The sequence below is a fragment of the Heterodontus francisci genome, chromosome 4 (genome assembly GCF_036365525.1).
Source record: "Heterodontus francisci isolate sHetFra1 chromosome 4, sHetFra1.hap1, whole genome shotgun sequence".
Lineage (NCBI taxonomy): Eukaryota > Metazoa > Chordata > Chondrichthyes > Heterodontiformes > Heterodontidae > Heterodontus > Heterodontus francisci.
Genome location: NC_090374.1, coordinates 157,594,724 through 157,618,945, shown reverse-complemented (window position 1 = coordinate 157,618,945; position 24,222 = coordinate 157,594,724). Strand labels below are relative to the sequence as shown.

General features: G+C 42.1%; 1 long non-coding RNA gene across 1 annotated transcript; it reads right to left on the bottom strand.

Annotated features, from left to right (window-relative positions):
- Positions 1-635: 635 nt before the first annotated feature.
- Positions 636-23,396, bottom strand: LOC137369355 (uncharacterized). The gene is made up of 3 exons (XR_010974935.1): positions 23,275-23,396; positions 14,609-14,748; positions 636-3,518 (listed from the first exon to the last, which is right to left on the bottom strand). It is a non-coding gene; the product is annotated as an uncharacterized lncRNA (long non-coding RNA).
- Between the last annotated feature and the right edge of the window lie 826 nt (positions 23,397-24,222).

Here is a 24,222-nt window from a genome sequence, read left to right as displayed (position 1 = left end):
CGGCTGGAGAATCTCAAACATGAAGTCACAATCTCAGAACAAGGGATCGGTGATTTAAGACTGAGATGAGGAGAAATTTCTTCACCCAAAGAGTTGTGAATGTTTGGAATTCTCTATGCCAGAGGGATTTGGATGCTTAGTTATTGAATATATTCAAGACAGAGGTCGATAGATTTTTGGGTACTAAGAATTATGGGATATTGGGATAGTGTGGGAAGGTGGAGTTGAGGTAGAAGATCAGCCATGATTTTACTGAATGGCGGAGCAGGCACAAACGGCCAAATGGCCTACTCCAGCTTCTATTTCTTACGTTCTTATTAGGTATTATTAGCTCAACATACAAAAGACGCATCGGCCCAGCCTTTGCTGTCAGCGCTCGCCAATCACCTAAAGGAAAGCTGCCCACAAAGATCTAGTAATATCTGTGGTGCAGACTTCCCCTTTCCCAATCACTGTTTAAATCTGGCGACAAGTCAAGTGGATCCCCAGATGTGCAACAGCAATGATGTCAGCAAGCAGCCAATCATATTGAGGTACTCTCATAGACAGCAAACCAGGAAGTTAAATGCATTGCACTCCAATACTTTTAATTTAAAATGTCAGATAGCAAATTAAATGATTATGATTGGATTAAGATAGAAGCTAAAATAAAGATAAAAAAACATTTTTTGCTAAATATTTTAAAATTGTGTGGATTTTTGGTTGAAATTTGACATTCCACAAATATAAAATTAGCTTTTCAGGGCTAATGAGGTTGTTTAGTGATAATTATGAAGTTAGTACACTGTTAAAAACACAGTTACACCTCTTTCAATAAGGTATAGCTTTTACAAGGGTTTTTACAGCATGCCTGTGTAATAATGAACGTTTTTGTCAGTTCAAAGATTTTGCATTGATTGCATTCTCGAGGGACTTCAACTGCACATTCTCTGGAGAAGCGTAGAACCACTGACAGCAACTTTTGAATTTCCATGTTATTCAAAACATGTGCAGACTACAGAAGTTGTGTCAGTTTCAGCAAAATAATGACATCAAACGCTGACTATTTCACCAACATTAATACAGCAAAAAACAAGTCAATCAGGCTCCATAGCACAGATCTCAGGACATACACTATCCATGTACTTGTACAGAAATGAATAAACAAATAGATGTATCCATGAGAAGATTAAAACTATCCAAGGGTATTTTATATAACAATTACAGCCTTACAGATTTGTTGATACTCTACAGATATAGACTCTTAGCTATATTTGCAGGTTTTTTAATTCTAAGATTTTAACTACAGAAATAATAAAATGAAAGCAATATAAGTAATTCTTTCAAAAACATTATTAACTATTTCTCAAGCTTAATCTCTAGCATTCACATTGGTCACTGCTTTGTTCAAGCACTCCATGTTACAGTGTTATAGGATCTCTGAATTCCTCACTTATGGTTCTTTGGAATTTTCTTCCAAGCACACCGTAGCCAATTGTTATACACCATGAAGTGTGAACTTCAATGCTTCAGACATCGTTCATGAAATATTCCTGGGAAACAGTGCTTGCCCCTGCACATCTGAGGCGACTCCTGCTGATGTCACTGAAGTTGCATACTGTTGAGTAACAGTCTGCAGAGCAGGCAACTCTTTTTTCATGACTGTGCATCATCTGGTCAGTAAAATCTGCAAGTCTAATGAACGCAATTTGCAGCTTGATTTGCAAGGAGGCAAATAATTGTTCACCCTCATGAAGCATCATCTAATTTGTAGTTTACCCCATGAGGTTGGAATCTGAATGTGGTTTGTCATAAGAGTTCTTATTTTTAAAAAAGCTAAGAGGTTGGTGTGCCTTAAGACCGAGAAAAAAGGACTTTCTGTAAACTAAATATTGACATTTGGTGTTTGAAGTGCAGGCTGTAAAACCTGTATCCAAGCAACCAGAAAGTTTTACGGCTATCTTGTGTCTTGTTTGTTGTTGAGGGTTTTAATAGTCATTTCTGCAGAGTGAAACAGAGAAGGGAACAGCTAGCAATGAGCTGGCTGGGGCTGTGTTTTGCTGATAGACCAGAGAAAAAGACTTATTCTCCCTGAAAAGCCTTCTGACCTCATATAAAGAAATGCTACACTTAAGGTGTGGTTTTGACTTGCCTGGAGAGAGAGAAAAGGCCCAGACGAAGAGGGGATGCTAGACTCTGTGAAGGAACACTGCTTTGGAGAAAAGAAGCCTTGTGTTTCAGGTGTGGCAGGTTGCTGTTGCCTGCAGTCTCAAGAATCCCTGCCGCAAGAGTGAGTCCTGGTGCTTTTTGTGTTTTTTTGGAAGTTCATGAAATCTCAAGAAAGTTTCTACTGTTAGACTGCTACTTTAAAATTTATGTAGACCTGTTGCTCCACCTTTTTGCTGAAAGATCAGTGTGACCCCTGCTACAGATGAATTGCCTTGAACGTCTACCCATCACAGACTGTTTATCAAACTCACCAGGAGAGGCATCGAGTGGCATCCAACTATTCAACTCTGGGACACCTCACTGATCTGGAAAAGTTCTACTAGAAGTCACAACCCAGTTATTTTATCACTTCTAAGAAACTGTTGTATAATCAATACATCCGTTTTCCCTGGTTGACCGATCTTTGAATGTATGTGTGTGTGCATGAGGGTTAGGAATAAGGAGGTATAAAATCTTTTCATACATATAGATTTATCTGATTATCGTTGAAAAATTTGGTTTATTAATAAATAATTAATTTTGTTGTTGTTTAAAGAAACCTGGTTTGGTGTGCTTTATTCTGGGGGATAAATAAGAGTGTTTAATTTGACTAATTTCCGGTAGGTGGGAAACTTTACTGATATACTGTGACCTGTGGAGTACTGGGACTGAATTAACATTGCATTACTCCCGCCTTGGTCATAACAGGTTGAACAGAGCCCAGGCGATTTCAGTGATCGCGTGGTCAATCTATGGAATAGGCTCCCTGTGGAGACAGTGGAAACAGAAAGCATTGATTCATTCCAATCCAATTAAGATAGACTGCTTTCAGAAAATAACATTTTGGGATACAGTATATAAGTAAGTTGAGACATGACGAGTAGTACGTGATATGCTTGGGAAGAAAAAGGAGACTTCAGATCTAATGTTCCCAAAGCTCTCCACTGCTGGGGTTTTCCTTGCCTCATGTCTGGGTCTGTTGTAGACTAATTGATAGAGATTGATTTCTATGATTAGTCAGCAACTTCATTATCTTCATATCCTGCAACTATCAAAATGATAGAAGGCAAAATAGATGAACCTCAGTAGCTTTTGGTCTAGCAATTTTGATGTTCATATGATGCTATTCCTTCCATTAGCAACAATCACCTCTGCCCCTTTCATGTCTATGAGAAGTGACTCATCCTATACTTCCATGTATAAATCATTACAGCACTTTGGCATGTGTGTTTTTTGCTGGTCCAAGCTTCAAATGGTGATGATGCTTAATGATATGGTGGAGCTTGTTGCATGAGAGAAATTTTCTTGTTGATCCTACATTATGGAATTATCTGTAACAAGGAGAAAAGAGCAGTTGAATAGTCAGGTATGTTGCTGCACAGGCAGTATATGACACATTTTATGGCACAATGCAATCTCTGCTTTACACCTGCTGAAAAACAATTGCTCAGAGAAGGCATATGATGATAATTATACAAACAAGGGATGTATTTCTCTCCTCCAGCTGCTGCATTAGTAATGTTGTGTATAGACCTACAAGCTGCATGAGGGGTCCCAGGGAGCTCTTGTCACAGGAGCCCTTGGAGCAGGCTTTCAGCTACCCTTTCCAGAACACCCTGACGCAGATCCACATGGCCTGCATCCGGGCTCGCCAGCTGGACATGCTGTCCATGTGTGTGTATTAGTCCTCGTCTGTGTAGCAGAGCCTGGTCTCCAATTGTCTCGGCCAACTCTGACATTGGACAAAGACCTTGCTTCACTCGGACCATGTGGTAGTAAGTGTGCAACGGCCACCCACATTAAAAGAACCTACACACGGGCATCTTCTACCCCTTCAAAATGAACTTCGGGACCTGGAATATCAGGATTGGACATTTCAGTCACCTAAGGACCCACAACCCTGGAGTGGAAGAAAGTTATCCTTGCTCCCTAAGAAGGAGAAGAAGAAGAGACCTCCATGATCACCTTTTCAAACAGCATAGATGATTCACCAGTCTAATCCATCTGCAATCTATGACTATGGAATGTGACAAAAATGATAACTTTTGTCCACATCAGATTCTTTCTTGGATTTTTCAGGTCACAGCAAACGGTTATGGCCAGTTACTGCAAGCAGATTCCACAAGTCGCATAGCATGTACAATAAAGTCTGGATAAATTTAATATCTCAAAACAAGACAAAGATACATAGTTCAGGAAAGCACGAGGCTGCATGTTTTAATGGCTGTCACTGTACTTTGGATGTGGGCCCTTCTACTATATTATTCCAAATATTTTATACAGAAAAATGATTCAAGCTATTCTATTCAGTTCAATGTCATTGACAGTGTATCCATCTAAAAGTATTTTAATGTCCTTTCTCTCAGTATATTTTCACGAGATTCAGGGGATGAATTTCAATTTCTCACTTCAAGCATAAAACTGCTGCTGCAGATCAGCCACCTGTTATAGAAACCACCCAACTTTCATTTCTGTTGAGCTTCTGTTGAAAATCTACCCTCTATAATGGTATACTTGTGGCTGAATTGCTCCCAGTTCCAGTCAATCAGAGGTCATCATGGATATGTTTTGCCGTATAAATCAGTGAACATGGTTCAAGGTTGATTTTCTTTTTGTTAACAACTAGTGCAGGTGAGATATTGCTGTTGTTTTGACATGTTCAGGAGAATAGTAAATAGCTTGACCTGCTGGGTGTTTCCAGCATTTTCTGTTTTTGCAGCTTATTATTACTGCTTAGCTCAAGCTGACCTGTTACCTGGAAACTCAAGATGCAAACTTTCCAATCATTGGCCCAACACTCTGTGCAAACCAATGGTGACTTACAAGGGCAGTAGCAAAACAAATTTAAGAGATCCTGGAGAGTCTAAAACTAGAGTCACAGTCTCGAGATAAAGGGTCGGCCATTTAGGAGAGTTGAGAAATTCCTTCACTCAGAGGGTTGTGAATCTTTGGAATTGACTACTCCAGAGGGGTGTAGATGCTTAGTCATTAAGTGTATTCAAGACAGAGATCAATAAGATTTTCGGACACTAAGGGAATCAAGTGATATTGAGATAGGGCAGGAAGGTGCAGTTGAGGTAGAAGATCTGTCATGATCATATTGAATGGCGGAGAAAGTTTGAGGGGCCAGATGGCTTACTGCTGCTCCTATTTCTTATGTTCTAAAGGGTATAATTACTGTAAATATAGCATATTGAATACTGTTCATTTACCTGCTTAATAGTAAATACAATTATTTGTTTATTTATAGGCTAAGCCTTGGTTTAATATATTCTGTCAACTTCCGACCCAAAGAGATTTACTTAATAGCACATGGTATATTTTGAATCAATGGAAAAGCTTCTTTGTTCGAACCCGGAATCTCGCTATATTGATCTAGATATTGGACAGGTCCGTGCATCTTCTGTTTCATCAGAAACACAAGTTCTGCTTATGAGATGCTGAAACACAGGACACTATCTAGTGTAAAAACCTAAAAATGTAACAACAACCTTCATAATTGCACATTTGAAGGATGTGGGAGACTTCACTTGCTGAGCCACTCAGTCTATCTGCAATCTCTATTTTCTATTGAAAGTGATCCTTTTTTGTAAAGAAAAGTAAATTTGTATTGAATGAGCAAATATTTTGTGCTGTGTATTTTAGGCTACTGTGGTTTTTTGGGCAATCACGCAGCTTATCTGAACATAAAGTGCCTTACAGATAGAAATATGGTGAGAATGTTTGAGAGCTAAGTGTACTGTAGTTGTCAACTATATATGAATAACAATTGGCAATGTTTAATCTTTCTCACCGTATTATGTAAATCCTTTTTTAATATGCATTGCTAATTTTAACCACGTGCATTACTTTCCTTTGTGCTGTATTTGCATCAAGTTGCTGGATCAATTCAGGTTAAGAATATTAAAGTACTTAAAACAATGTGAACCTGTAACTTAATTTGACTGCCATCAATAACTGTGCGTATATATGACAGCCTCCACATTATTCATGCTAATGCTTATTTTTCACCTTGACTACTTTCTTTAAGATTGACACATTTTTCCAGATAGTCTTACAGATTCTCTTGGTACATGACCCCATGTAATGGTCAGACATGCCTGTCAATAATGGTTCCTCCTCCACTCTAGAGAGAGAACTTTTGTACTTTTATTATGGTCTGCAGATCTTAATCTGTAAATTTTGGTTCCCACCTTCTGTGCTCTTTCTCCATTTCTCACAGAAATTGTTCACTCTACAGTTGCATTGGCCTGCAGAGCACTCTATTGGTAAAATGGCTTTTTAGCTAGTTCAGCAATAAGATTAACTTGAACTTATCACACCATTAATGTGAAAAAATGTCCCAAGGCATTTAAAGGAGAGTAGAAAGGCCCCAAGCCAAAGAAGGAGATATATTTGGTGAACCAAAAGCCTGGTTAAAGGTTTGGGTTTTAAAGGAAAAGAGGAAGATGGAGAGTAGGAAGGGAGGCAATTCTAGAGAATGGGGCCTAGACAGCTGAAAGCACAGCTTGCAAAGGTTGGTGAAGGGAGTGGATGATGCAAAAGCGGTCAAGTAACAATGTGGTTGACTCTTAAATGCCCTCTGAAATGGTGTAGCAAGCCACTCAGCTTCTCAAGGGCAAATAGGGACGGGTAACAAATGCTGGCCTAGCCAGCAATGCCCAAATCCCATGAATGAATTAAAAAAAAAACAGGAATGGAGAGTTCAATGGAGGGGTTGTTGGGCTGGTGGTCACAGAGATAGGGAGTGATGAGGTTTGGAGGGATGTAAACACAAGGATGATAACTTTAAATTTGACATTTTGGGAGACCAAGAACCAATGTAGGTCAATAAGGAAAGTGTGATGGGGTTGAAGGTTACAGAGGGTAGGAGACCGGCTAGGAGAACATTAGAATATTACAGTCTGGATTTGACAAAGGCATGGATAGATGAGGGTTTCAATAGCAGCCTGGCTGAGGTAGGAGTGGAGTTGGACAATGTTACAAATGTGGAAGTAGGTGGTCTCTCTGATGAATAGGATACCCGGTTGGAAACTCAGCTCAGGGTCAAATAGGCCACAAGATTGCGAACAATCTGGTACGGACTGCTGCAGTGGCCGTGCAGAGGGTTGAAGTGGGCAGCGAGGGAGCAGAGTTTGTAGTGGGGATCTGAAGATGATGACTTTGGTCTTCCCAATTTTACCTGGAAGAATTTGTGCTCTTGACTTCTGATTGACATGTTATTTTAAGCACACTTTAATGTAAACAACCTTCCAGAAAGCAAAGAGAGTAAACTTAATCATTCCTTTGGATATTATTTTTAAATGTGCAAAGTGGCAACTATGTATTGCCTGTGCATTAACTTGACCTTGATGACTGTTTAAAATAAGATTTCATCATTCCAAAACAACAATAACTTGTTTATCAAGCATCTAATAAATGGAATCTTCTTGGCTTCAAATGTAGGGTCGATGTCTAAAGCAGTTGCAATTTTTCAAGTCTTTTCATGAATCTATTTCCTTCTCAGATTTATTTGGCAGAGGTGTTTATGCATGATCTGTTTAATTTTTAAACAACATTTATTGATTTTGGTAAGTTGTGAAGGTTGGTTATGAGACATTACATCTGTATGGGAAAAATATACATATACAGATTGCAGAATTAGAGAACAAGAGCACAAAGTTAATAAAGCTTTAACTGAAATTAGACATGAGTACAACATGCTTTTACTGGTCTTCCACAGAGTAATAGATTCGAAGTAATGCTGCCTACATATTGTTCTACATTCTCAGTAGTATACACAATACCATTTCATCTTCCAATATTCAGTACCTTATACTTGTTTGAATTGAATTTCTACCATTTCTCCCCTACATAGATTTTATTCAGTGATCACACACTTACCTTTGTGTCAGAAGGTCACGGGCTTAAGTCACACTCTAGAGACTTGAGCACATAATCTACACTGGCACTTCAGTACTGAGAGAATGCTGCACCATCAGAGGTGCTGTCTTTCAGAATAGATGTGAAACCTTTTCCTGTAGTACCATTCAAAGGAGAGTAGGGAAAATCATCCTGGTAACCTGCCAATATTTATCCATCAACCAACATTCACTAAAATGGATTTTCTACTAATTATCTCATTCCTGTTTGTGGGATCTTGCTGTGCACAAACTGGCTGCCATATTTCCTACATTAGAACAGTGACTGTACTTCAAAACAGGGATAGCCACCGACATATTGCACCACGGACTTTTGACAAAATTGTTGACTCAGTCACGGACATGGGGGCAATTAAGCTGTTTATAAAGTATATAACCAACCTAATGCCATCAAAACACAGTCCGATTTAAAACACACTTCTCACTATACATAAAGTAGCTAAGCAAACAAATATCAATAGAGAGCAGCACAACTGTCCAAGCTACCTAGCAAGCAAAATGGTATGCAATTCCAATGCGAATTACTTTTGTTGACAGAATAGAGCTAGCTACACCATATCACGGGGTGATAGATGGACCTTATCGGATGACCTCTGTGGATTCACACTGTGCAAATTCATCTAATAAATCATGAAACTCAAGGAGAGGATTGTTATTGTTGTCATTGAGGTGAGGCAATAGAAAAATCAGCAATGGGAAGGTGAACCATTTCTCATACTGCTGTTATCATAAGACAATTTAACCCATGATGGTCTCTGTTTGTGCAACTTCTCCACCTGTTTGAAATATGTGCATGAAGACAGAGCAGCCAAAAAAAGGGCAGTGATCTCCAAATCAGGAAAATGTTATAGGGTGAAGCATAGAAAAGTCATGTAAAACTGAAAATCAGAGTGGGACAGGAAGTGACAGAGAGATTAACGGTAGGTATCCAAGACTAGTTTATTCATCTTGACAGGCTGTTAAACCCGGTCCTGGATTCTAAAATGCAGAAACAACAAAATCTCTCATGGACAAAATGTCATTTGTGCACTAAAGCTAATGACAAAATTAGATAAACACAATTACAAATATAGAGCGCCCTTCAGTTCCTCCAATAAAGCGATTCTCTTAAATTCACTTGTGTCTACATATCAGTCTATCACTGTTGATTCCGATTCAGCTCTGACAAGATAATTATTAACAAAAACTTTTTCTGAAAAAAGTTGAGTAGTTACTGCATGTATTATTCAGTTACAAAATGTTTAGCCACTATCTGTAAGATTTTACTCCAGACAATCCAATTTATGTCCAAGCCAAATCTATTACCTGCTAGAAAATGTGCACTTTAACATAATGTAATTAGATGATACAGACAACTTTCAAATGACATTGGCCACTCAGGTCACCTGCCCTCAAAGTGGATAGTAAATGATGCACATTGCAGTTACTTTCTTTGACATACTTGTAAAACTTGTCCTTTAATTCAATTCACAGCAACAACAAAAAAAAAATCAGTTAATGACTGTTTCTAACATGGGCATTGAAACATTATAAATTTTCACTATGTCTTCCCTGACAGTTTTTAAAGCTGCAAATGCAGCATAGCTTTTGTTAAGTAATCATGGGCAGTTCATCATAGATTAAGGTTGATTAAAGCTATCTGTTACATTGCATTTACTAACTATTGTATATGGGTCAGCAGCATCCTGTTTTTGCCAATATCATTCAGCCCATTACACCATACTGTTGTATTCATGAACTTACAGTGCTGACCTCTGGAGATTCATTGGATTTTCCTGCCTGTTTCCCCCTCAATACAAGTTCTGGAACAATGTTAATCCAAATTGATAGCAGCGGAATTGCAACATTTATATAGAAGTAAAAGTCCAGCAGCTTTCAACATGTCACTGAGCTTGTGTTCCAGGTGAAAGTAATGCGTGCCAGAGCTAAAAAATTGAGACATTCACTTAGTGACTTTTGTCATTTTTAAATTAGGTTACATAACACAAGCCTTTAAACTTGTGTTTTAAAATAACCTAGCTTCTAGGTTATTTTAAAACACAAGGTTAAAGGCTTGAATCAGGGGTGTTCAACCTTTGCGGATGGGGGAGGCACATTACAATTTTTGTCTTACATAGGGGGCCAGTGAGACAATTTCAGGAAGAGAAAGGCATTAAAAATATATCTGACTATTAATTAAAACAATAACAAATGTGCATTTTTGTGAAGAAGCTTTAAATGAGAAGACTAATTTATTTACTTACTTTCTCATCACTAGGGTGGACACTGATTTACTGACTTGCCTGGCATATTTTTGCTCGCACAAGTAGTCAGTGTGTGCCTGCATACTGCTGTAGCAATGCGGAGTATACCGGATAGAGGTCCATCTGTCAGGAGTGATCTTGATCGCTCACTCTTCCTCTTCTCTCTCTCTGTCTCCCTCTCTCCTCCCTCTCTGTGATTGCCCCTCTCCGTGTCACCCCCTCTCTCTCTGTTCCCCATTCGCTCTCTGTCACCCCTCTCTGTGTTCCCACTCTCTCAATTTGTCCCTTCCCTTTTTTCTCTGTCCCGCTCTCTGTTTCCACTCCCCCCCCCGGTCTCCCTCTGCCCCCACTTTTCTCTCTCCCTCTCTCTGTCCCTCTCTCTCTCCCTGCCCCCTCTCTGTCTCTGTCCCCTCTCTCTCTCGCTACTCCACTCTCTGTTTCTACACCACTCTCTCTGTCCCCCTCTCCCTATCTCTCTCTGCCCCTCTCCCTCTCTCTCCCCCACTTTCTCTCTCCCCCCCCTCTATGACCACCCTATTCTCTCTCTTTGTCCCTCTCATTCTCTCTGCTCTCTCTACCCCTCCCTCTCTCCCTCTCTACACCACTGTCTCTCTCACACACTTTCTCTCTCTCTCTGACAGTTGCAGAGAACTCTCCCCAGAGCAGCTTTGGGGTTGGTCAGTTTTATTTTAAATACAGCTGTCAGTTTCATGGCTGGCAGGTATTTAGAGCAGAGACAGCGCCTCCAAACTTCAGACAAGTTAGGGATTTTCCTGCGAACTTTAAAAAAAAATTGGAACCCGCCAGAAAATCTCAAACTTGTCCAAGGTTTGGAAGCCCTGCCTCTGCTCATTTGTGAAACTGACAGCTGCAATTTTTTTTTTATGTTGGACTGATCTGAAAGAAGAAGCCAATGGGCAATTTCTCATCCCTGAAATTACAGCCCTCAACATTTGTACCACAGACACTGGTGTCCATGTACGACATATTGCCGACCCCTGTTCAAAAATACTTAATTAGTTGATAAGCACTTTGGAACTTCCTGAGACCATGAAAGGCACTATATAAGTGCCAGACGGGATATACCCAAGGATATTACGGGAAGCGAGGGAAGAGATTGCTGCGCCTTTGGCGATGATCTTTGCGTCTTCACTGTCCACTGGAGTAGTACCGGATGATTGGAGGGTGGCAAATGTTGTTCCCTTGTTCAAGAAAGGGAATAGGGATAACCCTGGGAATTACAGACCAGTCAGTCTTACGTCGGTAGTGGGCAAATTATTGGAGAGGATTCTGAGAGACAGGATTTATGATTACTTGGAAAAGCATGGTTTGATTAGAGACAGTCAGCATGGCTTTGTGAGGGGCGGGTCATGCCTCACAAGCCTTATTGAATTCTTTGAAGATGTGACAAAACACATTGATGAAGGAAGAGCAGTGGATGTGGTGTATATGGATTTTAGCAAGGCGTTTGATAAGGTTCCCCATGGTAGGCTCATTCAGAAAGTAAGGAGGCATGGGATACAGGGAAAGTTGGCTGTCTGGATACAAAATTGGCTGGCCCATAGAAGTCAGAGGGTGGTAGTAGATGGAAAGTATTCAGCATGGAGCTCAGTGACCAGTAGTGTTCCACAAGGATCTGTTCTGGGACCTCTGCTCTTTGTGATTTTTATAAATGACTTGGATGAGGAAGGCTGGGTTAGCAAGTTTGCCGATGGCACGAAGGTTGCGGGAATTGTGGATAGTGTGGAAGGCTGTTGTAGGTTGCAACAGTACATTGACAGGATGCAGAGCTGGGCTGAGAAGTGGCAGATGGAGTTCAACCTGGAAAAGTGTGAGGTGATTCATTTTGGAAGGTCGAATTTGAATGCGGAATACAGGCTTAAAGACAGGATTCTTGGCAGTGTGAAGGAACAGAGGGATCTTGGGGTCCATGTCCATAAATCGCTCAAAGTTGCTACCCAAGTTGATAGGGTTGTTAAGAAGGCATATAATGTGTTGGCTTTCATTAACAGGGGGATTGAGTTTAAGAGTCGCAAGGTTATGCTGCAGCTCTATAAGGCCCTGGTTCGACCACACTTGGAATATTATGTTCAGTTCTGGTCGCCTCATTATAGGAAGGATGTGGAAGCTTTAGAGAGGGTGCAGAGGAGATTTACCAGGATGCTGCCTGGACTGGAGGGCATGTCCTACGAAGAAAGATTGAGGGAGCTAGGGCTTTTCTCATTGGAGCGAAGAAGGATGAGAGGTGACTTGATAGAGGGGTACAAGATGATGAGAGGCATAGATAGAGTGGATAGTCAGAGACTTTTTCCCAGGGTGGAAACGGCTATCACCAGGGGGCATAATTTTAAGGCGAATGGAGGAAGGTTTCGGGGAGATGTCAGAGGTAGGTTCTTTACACACAGAGTGGTGGGTGCGTGGAATGTGCTGCCAGCGGTGGTAGTAGAAGCAGATACATTAGGGGCATTTAAGCGACTCTTGGATAGGTACATGGATGATAGTAGAATGAAGGATAGGTAGTTACTTAGATCTTAGAGTAGGTTAAAGGTTCGGCACAACATCATGGGCCGAAGGGCCTGTACTGTGCTGTACTGTTCTATGTTCTATGTTCAACTGTTTTTAAAGGGCCTTGATTGCTTTTTGTGATTTACAGTTTAGGATTAACTTGTATTACTTGCTAAAGAGGTCTTTAAAACTCACATTAAATGTGTAAATACACTTCCTTTGTACAACAACACTCGTTTGAATAACTAGTAAGATATCATTATATGAACAGTTATGTGAAATAAGTTATAAATTAAATCAAAATACCTAATTACCAAATCTTTGTTTATTTTTAGCATGTCCTTTCATGTTCCTCGTTTTCTGAAATGTCTTTCAGCCACCTATTTGCATAGTTTAATCCATAAATTGAATTCAAGTAAGTGTGGAAGGGAGGTAGAAATGTCAATTGTCATTAGGAGAATGCCACATCCGTGAGGGAGCAAAGATCTGCAACATTTAAAGACTTAGGCCAGATTGATCTGCACCACCACCCAAAAAAGGAACTGCAAGGTTCTGCTCCTAAATCCTGCTGCCATTGCAGGGTGGGTGCAAAAGTAAAAGAAAAGAGCTTGCATTAATATATCATCTTTCACATCCTGACGATGTCCTAAAGCACTCTACAATCAATAAATTACATTTGAAGTGTAGTCACAGTTATAATATAGTGTTACAACCAGGTGAGAAAGAGGTCCAGGGTTCCCTTGGTGAATCCTTGTTCACCGCTTTCCAAGTATAAGGCAAAGAAACCAGCACAAACAGGCTTTCTCAGGTTTAAACAAGAAAGGTGAAATTTTATTAAACTTAAACTCTAATTCGGTTGATGCCTACAGATACATGACGCGCCCATCTAGCATGCATACATGATACACAAATACATATGCAAATAGAGACAGAAAAGAACAGAAGAAAAAATTAAAGTGGAAAGTTTGAGACAATATCTGAAGAGTTGTTGTTACAGTTCTTCGAGCTCACTGTAGAGTCCTTTTATAGGTGGATCTTGCTTTTCGTTGGGGCCCAGTATTCTTCTTAAACCTTGTTCACTGTAGGAGCCTTTTCTCTCTTGGGGGTCATGTGTCTCCAGTGGGTTTTTGGAGTTCTTCATCCCGATTCTATTCCTTCCATCCCTCCCATGCCATCCCCATCCTGCTCTTGCCATCCCCATCCCTTCCATCAATGCCATCCTATCCCTCGTGGAAACAATCTCTCCAGCTAGGGTAACTTTGTTGTTGGGCTCCTCTTACCTACCACTGTTTTTATTCTCCACTAACCCCTCCATCCCACCACCAACCATTAGCAGCCATACGTGCGTCACACACTCCAGTCCTCCGCAGGCCCCACCCAGCCTCCACATGCACCTGGCACCGCCCACTAAATCAACTCACCAACAGAAGCACACTTTAAACTGGCCAATCAAAACAGTCCGGACATACAAAAACTGAGTATTTTTATAGAAGATTGTCCTTCAACATGTCAACTGTGATCAATATTTCATGATTTCACAGGGCTTTAGCTGCTCAAGAGTGGTCGTTGTAGTGGTTCCCATCACCAGTAACATTTACAAAAAAGCTGCACAGGCCAAAGAACAAGATAGAGGTTCAAAAAGAATAGGCTTCATGCAGTCACAATGATGGATACAAAAAGAGTAGCGGGAATAACATTATAGGAATACATATATTAAGTTATAAATTAAAGAAAAGTATTATATTACCAAACCTCTATTGTCTACTTTTAGCATAGCCTTTCATGTTCTAAGTTTTCTGAAATGTCTTTCAGCCATCTGCTTGCAGAGAAGTACACCTCCCTCTGGGTCACACTTCCCAGGTTCTGTGTGCTCTATGTCCAGTGTTAGCAGTCTGCAGGAAGTAGAACACACAGGACAATCAATGAACAAACAAATGAATAAATAACAGTAATAGAATATATTTACAGTCGATGTTAGATGTCAAATAAGAAAAATAATAAACGATTTGCAATTTCTATATTTTATAATTAACGTGTATGTGTATAGTTGCTTTTATATTCTTACCAGCTATGGGAGACACCTGAAATAAAAACAGAACAGTGGTGGAAAAGCTCAGCAGGTCTGGCAGCATATGTGGAGAGAGAAGCAGAGTTAACGTTTCAGGTCAATGACCTTTCTTCAGAACTGGCAGATATAAGAAGTGTAAAAGATTTTAAGCAAGTAAAGCAGGGTTGGGGCAAGAGATAACAAAAGAGACGGTATTGATATGACAAGGTCACAGAAGAGCTGACCAGAAGGTCATGGAGCAAAGGCAAACAATATGTCAATGGTGTGCTGAAAGACAAAGAATTAGTATAGATAGGGTATTCATGGACTGAAAACTGAACAGCCACAAGCACAAACATGATAAAAGTGGGTAGGCACAGTAGAAACAAACTGAACAAACGAAAATAAAATAAACACAAAAAAAAACAAAAAAGAAAAAAAAACTCAAGATAAAAGTAAAATGGGGGGCCCGTCATGCTCTGAAATTATTGAACTCAATGTTCAGTCTGGCAGGCTGTAGCATGCCTAATCGGTAAATGAGATGCTGTTCCTCGAGTTTGGGTTGATGTTCACTGGAACACTGCAGCAATCCCAGGACAGAGATGTGAGCATGAGAGCAGGGAGGTGTGTTGAAATGGCCAGCAACTGGAAGCTCGGGGTCATGCTTTCGGATTGAGCGGAGGTGTTCCGCAAAGACCTGAGAGACCTGAGTTGTCCTAGTCTCTTTGAAAGTTCCAACGTGACTCTAATTTGAACAGCCCAATAAAACACCCTAAAACAGTTGCCAGGCTTCGTGAAGCTAAATTCAAAGGAGCCATAAGTCATGTAAATAACTGAACAAACTGCACAGCATAATTATGTTTGACAAAAGTAAAATACTGCGGATGTTGCAAATCTGAAATAAACCAGAAAATGCTGGTAATACTCAGCAGGTCAGGCAGCATCTGTGGAGAGAGAAACAGAGTTAATAGGCTGGATTTTGTCCAGATTGTCGGGACCCTGACGGCGAGATCATTTTCGGATTCCAACCCCGCTCGAGATCATTGCGCAATATCTGTTTGAATTTTGCAGGAAGCGACCAATTAGTGGTCCGCCTGTGTGATATCCATCCAATTAGGGATGGCGGGCATGAACAGGATGCAGGATCTCGTAGTGGCAGGCCCCATTTAAACGGCACCCGTAAACCATCAAAGTGGCTGCAGCCAGACGTTCTCATAACTGGGGGGGCAAGATTTCATAACATACGCATGGCAGTCTATCATGGAAAGGTGGCCCCACGGTTCAGCAATGTCTCTCTGGAGGTCATGCTAGAGGCAGTGAGTGCCAGGAGAAACATTTTATTCCTGGAGTGGCAGAAGGAAGCCAGACAGGCAAACTAAGCAGGCATGGCTGGAGGTCGCTCGAGAAGTCAGCTGCTGCAATTCGTTTAGCAGATGCCGGTCCAGTGCAAGAAGCGCTTCAATGACCTTCTGAGGTCTGGCAAGGTGAGTAATGTGCAAAGCCAAGCTGGCAGCCATGAGGGTATTAAAGGGACTGCACATCTGTGAGCAGGAGGACCTCAAGGCAGGCAGTGCAGGCAGTCACTGATGGTGAGATAAGTGCCTGGCAGAGAGAGGGTGAAAGTTTATTTTATGCTTCATGAATGTACCTTGGACTAGCTTCCTAATTTGTGCAGTTGTATCCAGTAGATCCCATTTGATGTGCTGCCAGATGTCCGATGAAGCAGCTGCTGAGAGAAAGCAGGGCAAGTACCTGATATGTTCTCTCTTCTGCAGGTTATTCCATCGATTGTGACATCCGTGACAATCTCAGTGGATGAAATGACTTGGAGTATCCACCATCACAGGAGTCAAACATACCCTCCACCAGCACAGATACACACATCTCGGTGGGGTCTCAGGCACGTATAGAATGGATGGCACAAGGTGAGAATCATGTCACATGTGAGCAGGAGTAAGTGATGGAAGTAGAGGCAGCTGTTCGGCGGCCCCAGTGAAGCTGGAGGACAGCTCCAGCCATACTCACACGGCTGGAGATGCCGAGCCTCAGGGGTCATATACAAAGCAGCTGCTTGTGGAGCAGCAAAGGGAAATGTGTGGCCATCTGTCAGAGTTTCCTGAGGCAGTGTGGACCCTTGCACAGAAAATGGAGCAGTCCATTCATGACATGAGCACCAAAACGTCTCACGCATATGAGTGCATGAGATCCTCCATTGAAAAAGTGGCCACCCTCGTGGATAGTTGCATATGACAGTCCACCGAATGGAGCAGAATGTATGCTGCATTCTGTAGTATTGACCAGTCCATTGCCTGAATGTATGCATGCGCAATCAGGTGCTCTCTCGCTCCTGGTAAGTGCCATGAAAGAGCAGAGGCAGGAAGGGACAATGTTGATGATGCCACTATTCAAGGGGTCCCCTCTTCTGACATTGACCCCTCCGCCCCTCTGACTGAGCCACACACAAAGCCTCGTGACCGGGCTGGCCCTGCACATATCCTGCTGGCGCAGCCTGTCGCAACCTCGAGAATGGACACCACAGGGCATACTCTCGGGCAGCCTACCTCCACATGTGCTCCAGCCAAAGGGGTAGCACCCCATAGCAGCTCTCATAAGAGGGCAGAGAAGCGATGGTAGCATCACTTTGGGTTTTACCTCGGTGCTATTCATACAGCTTCCATTCAATGCATGCACTTTCATGTAATGAAATGGGATATGCATGATTCCTAACATGTGTCATATCATTCTTATTTGGAAATTGCTACCTCATCATAAAGTCCTGTCTGTGTCTCAACTCTTCAAGTGGCATGTCCCAATGCAGCTCCGCAGAGCCTTACTGCATCATGAATGCTTAACCCCATGAGAAGTGTTGCGCTGTTGGCCTCGTGATAGGAGCCACAAAGCTGAAATAGATGCCTGGATGACACCCAGTGTAGGATTTTCTGTGCTCAGGAGAAGCATTCCTGGGTGAGGGCATCCCAGGCTTCTCTGCCATTCTGGTCCATGTGTTGCCGCATGAGGCTGAGCTTTGGATGGCCTTCAGCTCTGCCGGATGGTCCTCATCAACCTCATCATCTGACAAGGCGGAACTCTCTTCCCCATGGATTTCTTCCAGGTACAACCCTCACTGCAGGGCCATGTTGTGCAGAGCACAGAAGACTACAACGATGCGGTAAACCCTTGAAGGGCTGTACTGGAGGGCACCACCCAACTGGTTAAGGCACCGGAACTGCTCACCGGTGGCTTTGTGGTGAGATGGCAGTAGTTGTATCACTCCTGTGCCTCAGTTGTGCGATTTTGCAAAGGGCTCAGCAGCTATCTCTTTACCGGGTATCCCTTGTCAGCCAGGAGCCATCCATGGAGGCTGTCTGGTGCCGTGAACAGCTGTCACACAAGAATCATGACAGCTGCCAGGCAACCAACCTGCCAGGCACTCCTGCAGGAGCCGCTTGTGATGGTCCAACACCAGCTTAATGAGTGGAACCCCTTCCTGTAGATGAATGCTCCGGGCTGAGACAATAGGGCCTTGATGACCACATGGGTACAGTCGATCAAGCCCTGCACCCGAGGGAATTCTGTCATGGAGGCGGACTCCACAGTCCTCTGTGCCTAACTGGCCACATTTGTGGTGAAAGCGATGAAGCCTGATTCCCTCTCAAAAAGTGCATCCACCACCTGAGTTATGCTGTTGTGGGTGGTTGATTGCGAGATCCCCCAGAGGTCCTTTGCGAACCTCTGAAACAAGCCAGTTGTTAGAAAGTTCAAGGTCACCGTCACCATGACAGCTACTGGCATAAGGTAAGTAGCATGGAGTCCAGCTCGATTGAGTCCTCCGAGACCAAATGCTTAACTCGGGAATTTGGTGCAGTGAGGGAGGAGGTGCTGACCTGGTCTTTTACAGAACATGGAGTGATCCGAGAGAGGGAACAGGAGACAGCGAGACCTGAGAGCTGAAGTCCAGAGGCATTAATTAGGTAAGCAGGTAGGTGATTGGGTAGTGAGTTTTAAGGTTTCTTTTTTTCTCTAAACTGGGACTATAGTTTAATCTGAAATTGGGGACACATAAGTACTGTAATAAATTTATAGTTTAACTGGTTAAACTACCTATTATAATTACAAATAATCATTGAGTGATATTTCTAAACTTGAAACTAACAAGCTAAATAAAACACAATAGAGATGGCAGGGCCGGTGATGTGTTGCAGCTGCAGCATGTGGGAGCTGGTGGATACCAGTGTGATCTACATCATCCACATCGGCAGTAAATATCTGCAGCTGGAGGAACTGAGCTAGAGTCTGAGATTCGGACGCTGCAATACATCAGGGAGGGGTAAAGTTACCTGGACACTTTGTTACAGGAGGCAATCACACCCCTTAGGTCAGGAACTTCAGACTTGGTCTGTGCTCAGGGACAGGAGGGTGTGACTACGAGTGAGGCAAATATGGGGATCCAAAAGGAGGCAATGGAGGAGGCTCAGCCCTTGCCCTTGTCCAACAGGTTTGATGTTCTTACAGCTTGTGTGGACAAGAGCAGGGACTGTGGGAGGATGAGAAAACTGACCACAGCACAGCGGGCCATTCAAGTGGGGGGAGTAAAAAGGAATGTAGTAGTAGTAGGGGGGCTGTATAGTTAGGGGGATAACTACTGTTCTCTGCAGCGGACAGTGTGAATCCTGAAGGCTGTATTTCCTGCCCAGTGCCAGGGTTAAGGACATCTCCTTGGAGCTGGAGAGGAACTTGGAGTGGGAGGGGAAGGAACCAGTTGTCATGGTTCATGTGGGCACCAACGACATAGGTAAGACTAAGAAAGAGGTTCTGCTGAAGGAGTTTGAGCAGCTAAGGGCTAAATTAAAAAGCAGAACCATGAAGGTAATATACTCTGGATTAGTACCTGAGCCACAAGCAAATTGGCATAGGGTAAATAAGATCAGAGAATTGAATGCATGGCTCAAAGATTGGTGTAGGAGAAATGAGTTTCGATTCATGGGGCACTGACACCAGTACTGGGGAAAAAGGGAGCTGTATCATTGGGATGGTCTTCGCCTGACCGTGCTGGAATTAGTGTCCTGAAAAATCGAATAACTAGGGTTGCAGTGTGGGCTTTAAACTAAATAGTGAGGGGGAGGGTTCAGGTGAGGGGAAATTTAGGAATTTAACAAGAAAGGACAATGCAATAGTGCAGGGTAGTGATACAGGTAATGATAACAAGAGTGTGAGAGGAAGAGATAGAGCATAGAAACATACGAGTGCACCAGAAAATAAGGTCAGAGTAGGGAAAAATGGTAAAAAAGCAGAATTAAAGACTTTTTATCTGAATGCATGCAGCATTTGTAACAAGATGGATGAATTGACAGCACAAATAGAAATAAATCAGTATGATCTGATCGCCATTACAGAGACGTGGTTGCAAGGTGACCAAGGCTGGGAACTGAATATTCAAGAATGCGGAAGAAAGGAAAAGGAGGTGAGGTAGCTCTGTTATCAAAAGTTGAGATCAGTACAATAGCGAGACATGATCTTGGCTCAGAAGATCAAGATGTAGAATCAGTTTGGGTGGGGATAAGAAATAGCAAAGGAAAGTCACTGGTGGGAGTAGTTTATAGGCCCCCTAATAGTAGCTACACTGTAGGACAGAGTATAAATCAAGAAATAATGGAGGCTTTTAGGAAAGGGACCGCAATAATCTTGGGCAATTTTTAGCTTCATACAGATTGGACTAATAAAATTGGCAAAGTAGCTTGGAGGATGAGTTCATTGAGTGTATTCAGAACAATTTCTTCAAACAATATGTTCTGGAACCAACCCGGGAGCAGGCTATTTTAGATGTAGTAATGTGTAATGAGACAGGATTAATTAATTACCTCATGGTAAACGATCCTCTAGGCAACAGTAATTATAACATGATAGAATTTCACATTCAGTTTGAGGGTAAGAAATTTGGGTCTGAAACTAGTGTCTTAAACTTAAACAAAGGCAATTACAATTGCATGAAGACAGAGTTGGCTAAAGTGGACTGGGCAAATAGGTTAAAAGGTAATATAGTAGAGAAGCAGTGGCAGATATTTAAGGAGATATTTCATAACTCTCAACAAAGATATATTCCATTGAGAAAGAAAGACTCTATGAGAAGGATGCACCATCCAAGGATGGTATCTAACTGAAAGAAAAGCCGTACAATGCTGCAAAGATTAGTGGTCAGCCAGCAGATTGGGAAATTTTTAGAAACCAGCAAAGGATGGCTAAGAAAATAATAAAGAGAGAGAAATTAGAGTATGAGAGTAAACTAGCAAGAACTATAAAAACAGACAGTAAAAGCTTCTGCAAGTATATAAAAAGGTAAAGAATAGCTAAAGTAAGCATTGGTCCCTTAGAGGGTGAGACTGGGGAATTAATAATGGGAAACGAGGAAATGGCAGAGACTCTGAACAAAGATTTTGTATTTACCCTCACAGTAGAAGACACAAAAAGCATCCCAAGAATAGCAGAAATTCGAGAGGCAAAAGGGAAGGAGGAATTTAAAGCAATCACTAGAGAAAAAGTACTAGGAAATTAAAGGACTAAAGGCTGATAAGTCCCCTGGATCTGATCATCGGCATCCTACGGTCTTAGAAGAAGTGGCTGCAGAGATAGTGGATGCATTGGTTGTGATCTTTCAAAATTCTCAAGCTTCTGGAAAGGTCCCAGCAGACTGAAAAAGAGCAAATGTAACATCCCTATTCAAGGAAGAAGGAAGCAGTCGCAGGACATTTAGAAAATCATAATGTTATCCATCAGAGTCAATATGGTTTAATGGAAGTGAAATCGTGCTTGACAAATTTGGTGGAGTTCTTTGAGAATGTAACAAGCAGGCTGGATAAAGGGGAACCAGTAAATGTGGTGGATTCAGATTTCCAAAAGGCATATGATAAGGTGCCACTTTAAAGGTTACTACACAAGATTAGAGCTCATGGTGTTGGGGGCAATATATTAGCATGGATAGAGGATTATCTAACTAACAAGAAAGAGAGTTGGGATAAATGGGGCATTTTCAGGTTGGCAAACTTTCACCAGTGGAGTGCCACAGGGATCAGTACTGGGACCTCAACTATTTCTGATCTATATTAATGATCATATTAGCGTATTGTAGCCAAATTTGTTGACGATACAAAGATAGATAGGAAAGCAAGTTGTGAGGAGGACATAAAGTGTCTGCAAAGAGATATAGATAGGTTAAGTGAGTGGGCAAAAATTTGGCAGATGGAGTATACTGTGGGAAAATGTGAGGTTGTTCACTTTGGTAGGAAGACTAGAAAAGCAGATTATTATTTAAATGGAGAGCCACTGCAGAATGCTGCAGTAAACAGGGATCTCAGTGTCCTTGTACATGAATCACAAAAAGTTAGCATGCAGATACAGCAAGTAATTCGGAAGGCAAATGGAATGTTGGCATTTATTGCAAGGGGGGTGGAGTAAAAAGGAGCGAGGTCTTTCTAACAGCTGTACAGGGCATTGGTGACACCACACCTACAGTACTATGTACAATTTTTGGTCTCCTTACTTAAGGAGGGATATACTTGCATTGGAAGCAGTTCAGAGAAGGTTCACCAGGCTGATTCCTGGGATTAAGGTGTTGTCTTATGAGGAAAGGTTGAGCAGGTTGGGCCGATACTCATTGACGTTTAGAAGAATGAGAGGTGATCATATTGAAACTTATAAGATTCTGAGGGGGCTTGACAGAGTAGATGCTGAGAGGATGTTTCCCCTCATGGCAGAATCTAGAAATAGGGGGCACAGTTTCAAAATAAAGGATCTCCCATTTAAGATGGAGATGAGAGGAATTTCTTCTCTCAGAGGGTTGTTAATCTTGGAATTCTCTTCTCCAGACAGCAGTAGAGGCTGGGTCATTGAATATATTCAGGCTGAGTTAGACAGATTTTTAAACTATAGGGAGTGAAGGGTTATGGGGGGGGGGGGGGGGGTGGGGGGGAGTCAACAAGAAATTAGAGTTAAGGCCACAATCAGATCAGCCATGATCTTACGAATGATGGGGGCAGGCTTGGGATGCCAAATGGCCTACTCCTGCTCCTATTTCTTATGATTCCCCTGCACCTTGAGGCCTAATGTCCACATCCAGGAGGGTGCATGGATCAGCCACCCACCTGCCTTGATAGCCACAGGTGTTGTCAGCACTGCTGCTCAGACATGCTCATGAGGCTGAGCCTTTGGCGGTGTATTCTATGATGAAGGTATTGCCTTCTTGCTCAGCACCTCTGCAGCCCTCTGCACCAGGGGACTGCCTGTGCTCCTGAGTTTTGCTGCTCCAGGCCAGATCTGAGTAGATGGACCCCATGTCCCATTGCAGCTTCAATCAAAGCACCCCAGACGCAGAAATTACCTGGCACCTTATTGATGATTGATCACAACTCCAATAACCCAGCTCTCTATCAGCACTCTCATATGGGAGCTCAGCTTCTTCAGTGGAAAATCTGTGGCATTCCGTGAGTTCCTCTTTGTATTTTCCTCTTTTAAACAAGACCAGCACAGAATTACTTCCTTTCCCCTATTGGCTACATCCTAGATGGTCAACAGCCTGGGAATTTACAGTGTGGGGAACATCAGGCTATGGCTAAATCAAACATAACTTTGTTTTAATTTTTAGGCTTAGCTGAGGCAGATCATAACCATTGATGGCATTGTTAATGGAGTGCACTGTAAACAGACTCAGAGATTAAGATTTGGTTACAGTGGGAATTTGGTGCAGAGGGGGATGAGGTGCTCCTTTTAGCTAAATTAATTAGTTTAAAATAAACCAAATGAATTAACTACATAAAACTTTAATTAATTGAATATATAAGATTAAATAAAGAAGATAATGCAGGAGCTGTGCCACATCTGCAGCATGTGGGAGTTAGAGGAGCAGTGTGATTCTAGGCAACTACTTCATCAGGCAGTATCTGCAAATTGAAGAATTTCAGCTGAGAGTTGTTCAGCTGGAGCCTGAGGTGCAGACATTGGGATGCATCAGGGAGAGGGAGAGATACCAGGACATTTTGACCCAGGAGGCAGACACAACCCATTGTTAGGTAGTGGTTGAAATTTGGTTAGTGGTCAGGGACAGAGGTATTGGTGGAGGAGCCTTCATCTTTGCCATTGTTCAACAAGTACGAAGTACTTGCCCCCGGCGTGGATGAGAACAAAATCGTTAGGGAGGATGTGAAAATGACCACTACACTATGGTACAAAAAGTACATTAAAGAGAAGGAATGTGGATGCGGTGGAGGATAGTGAAGGCAGGGGGATAGGGATTATTCTCTATAGCCTTTCTCTGCAACGCTTCTCTCAC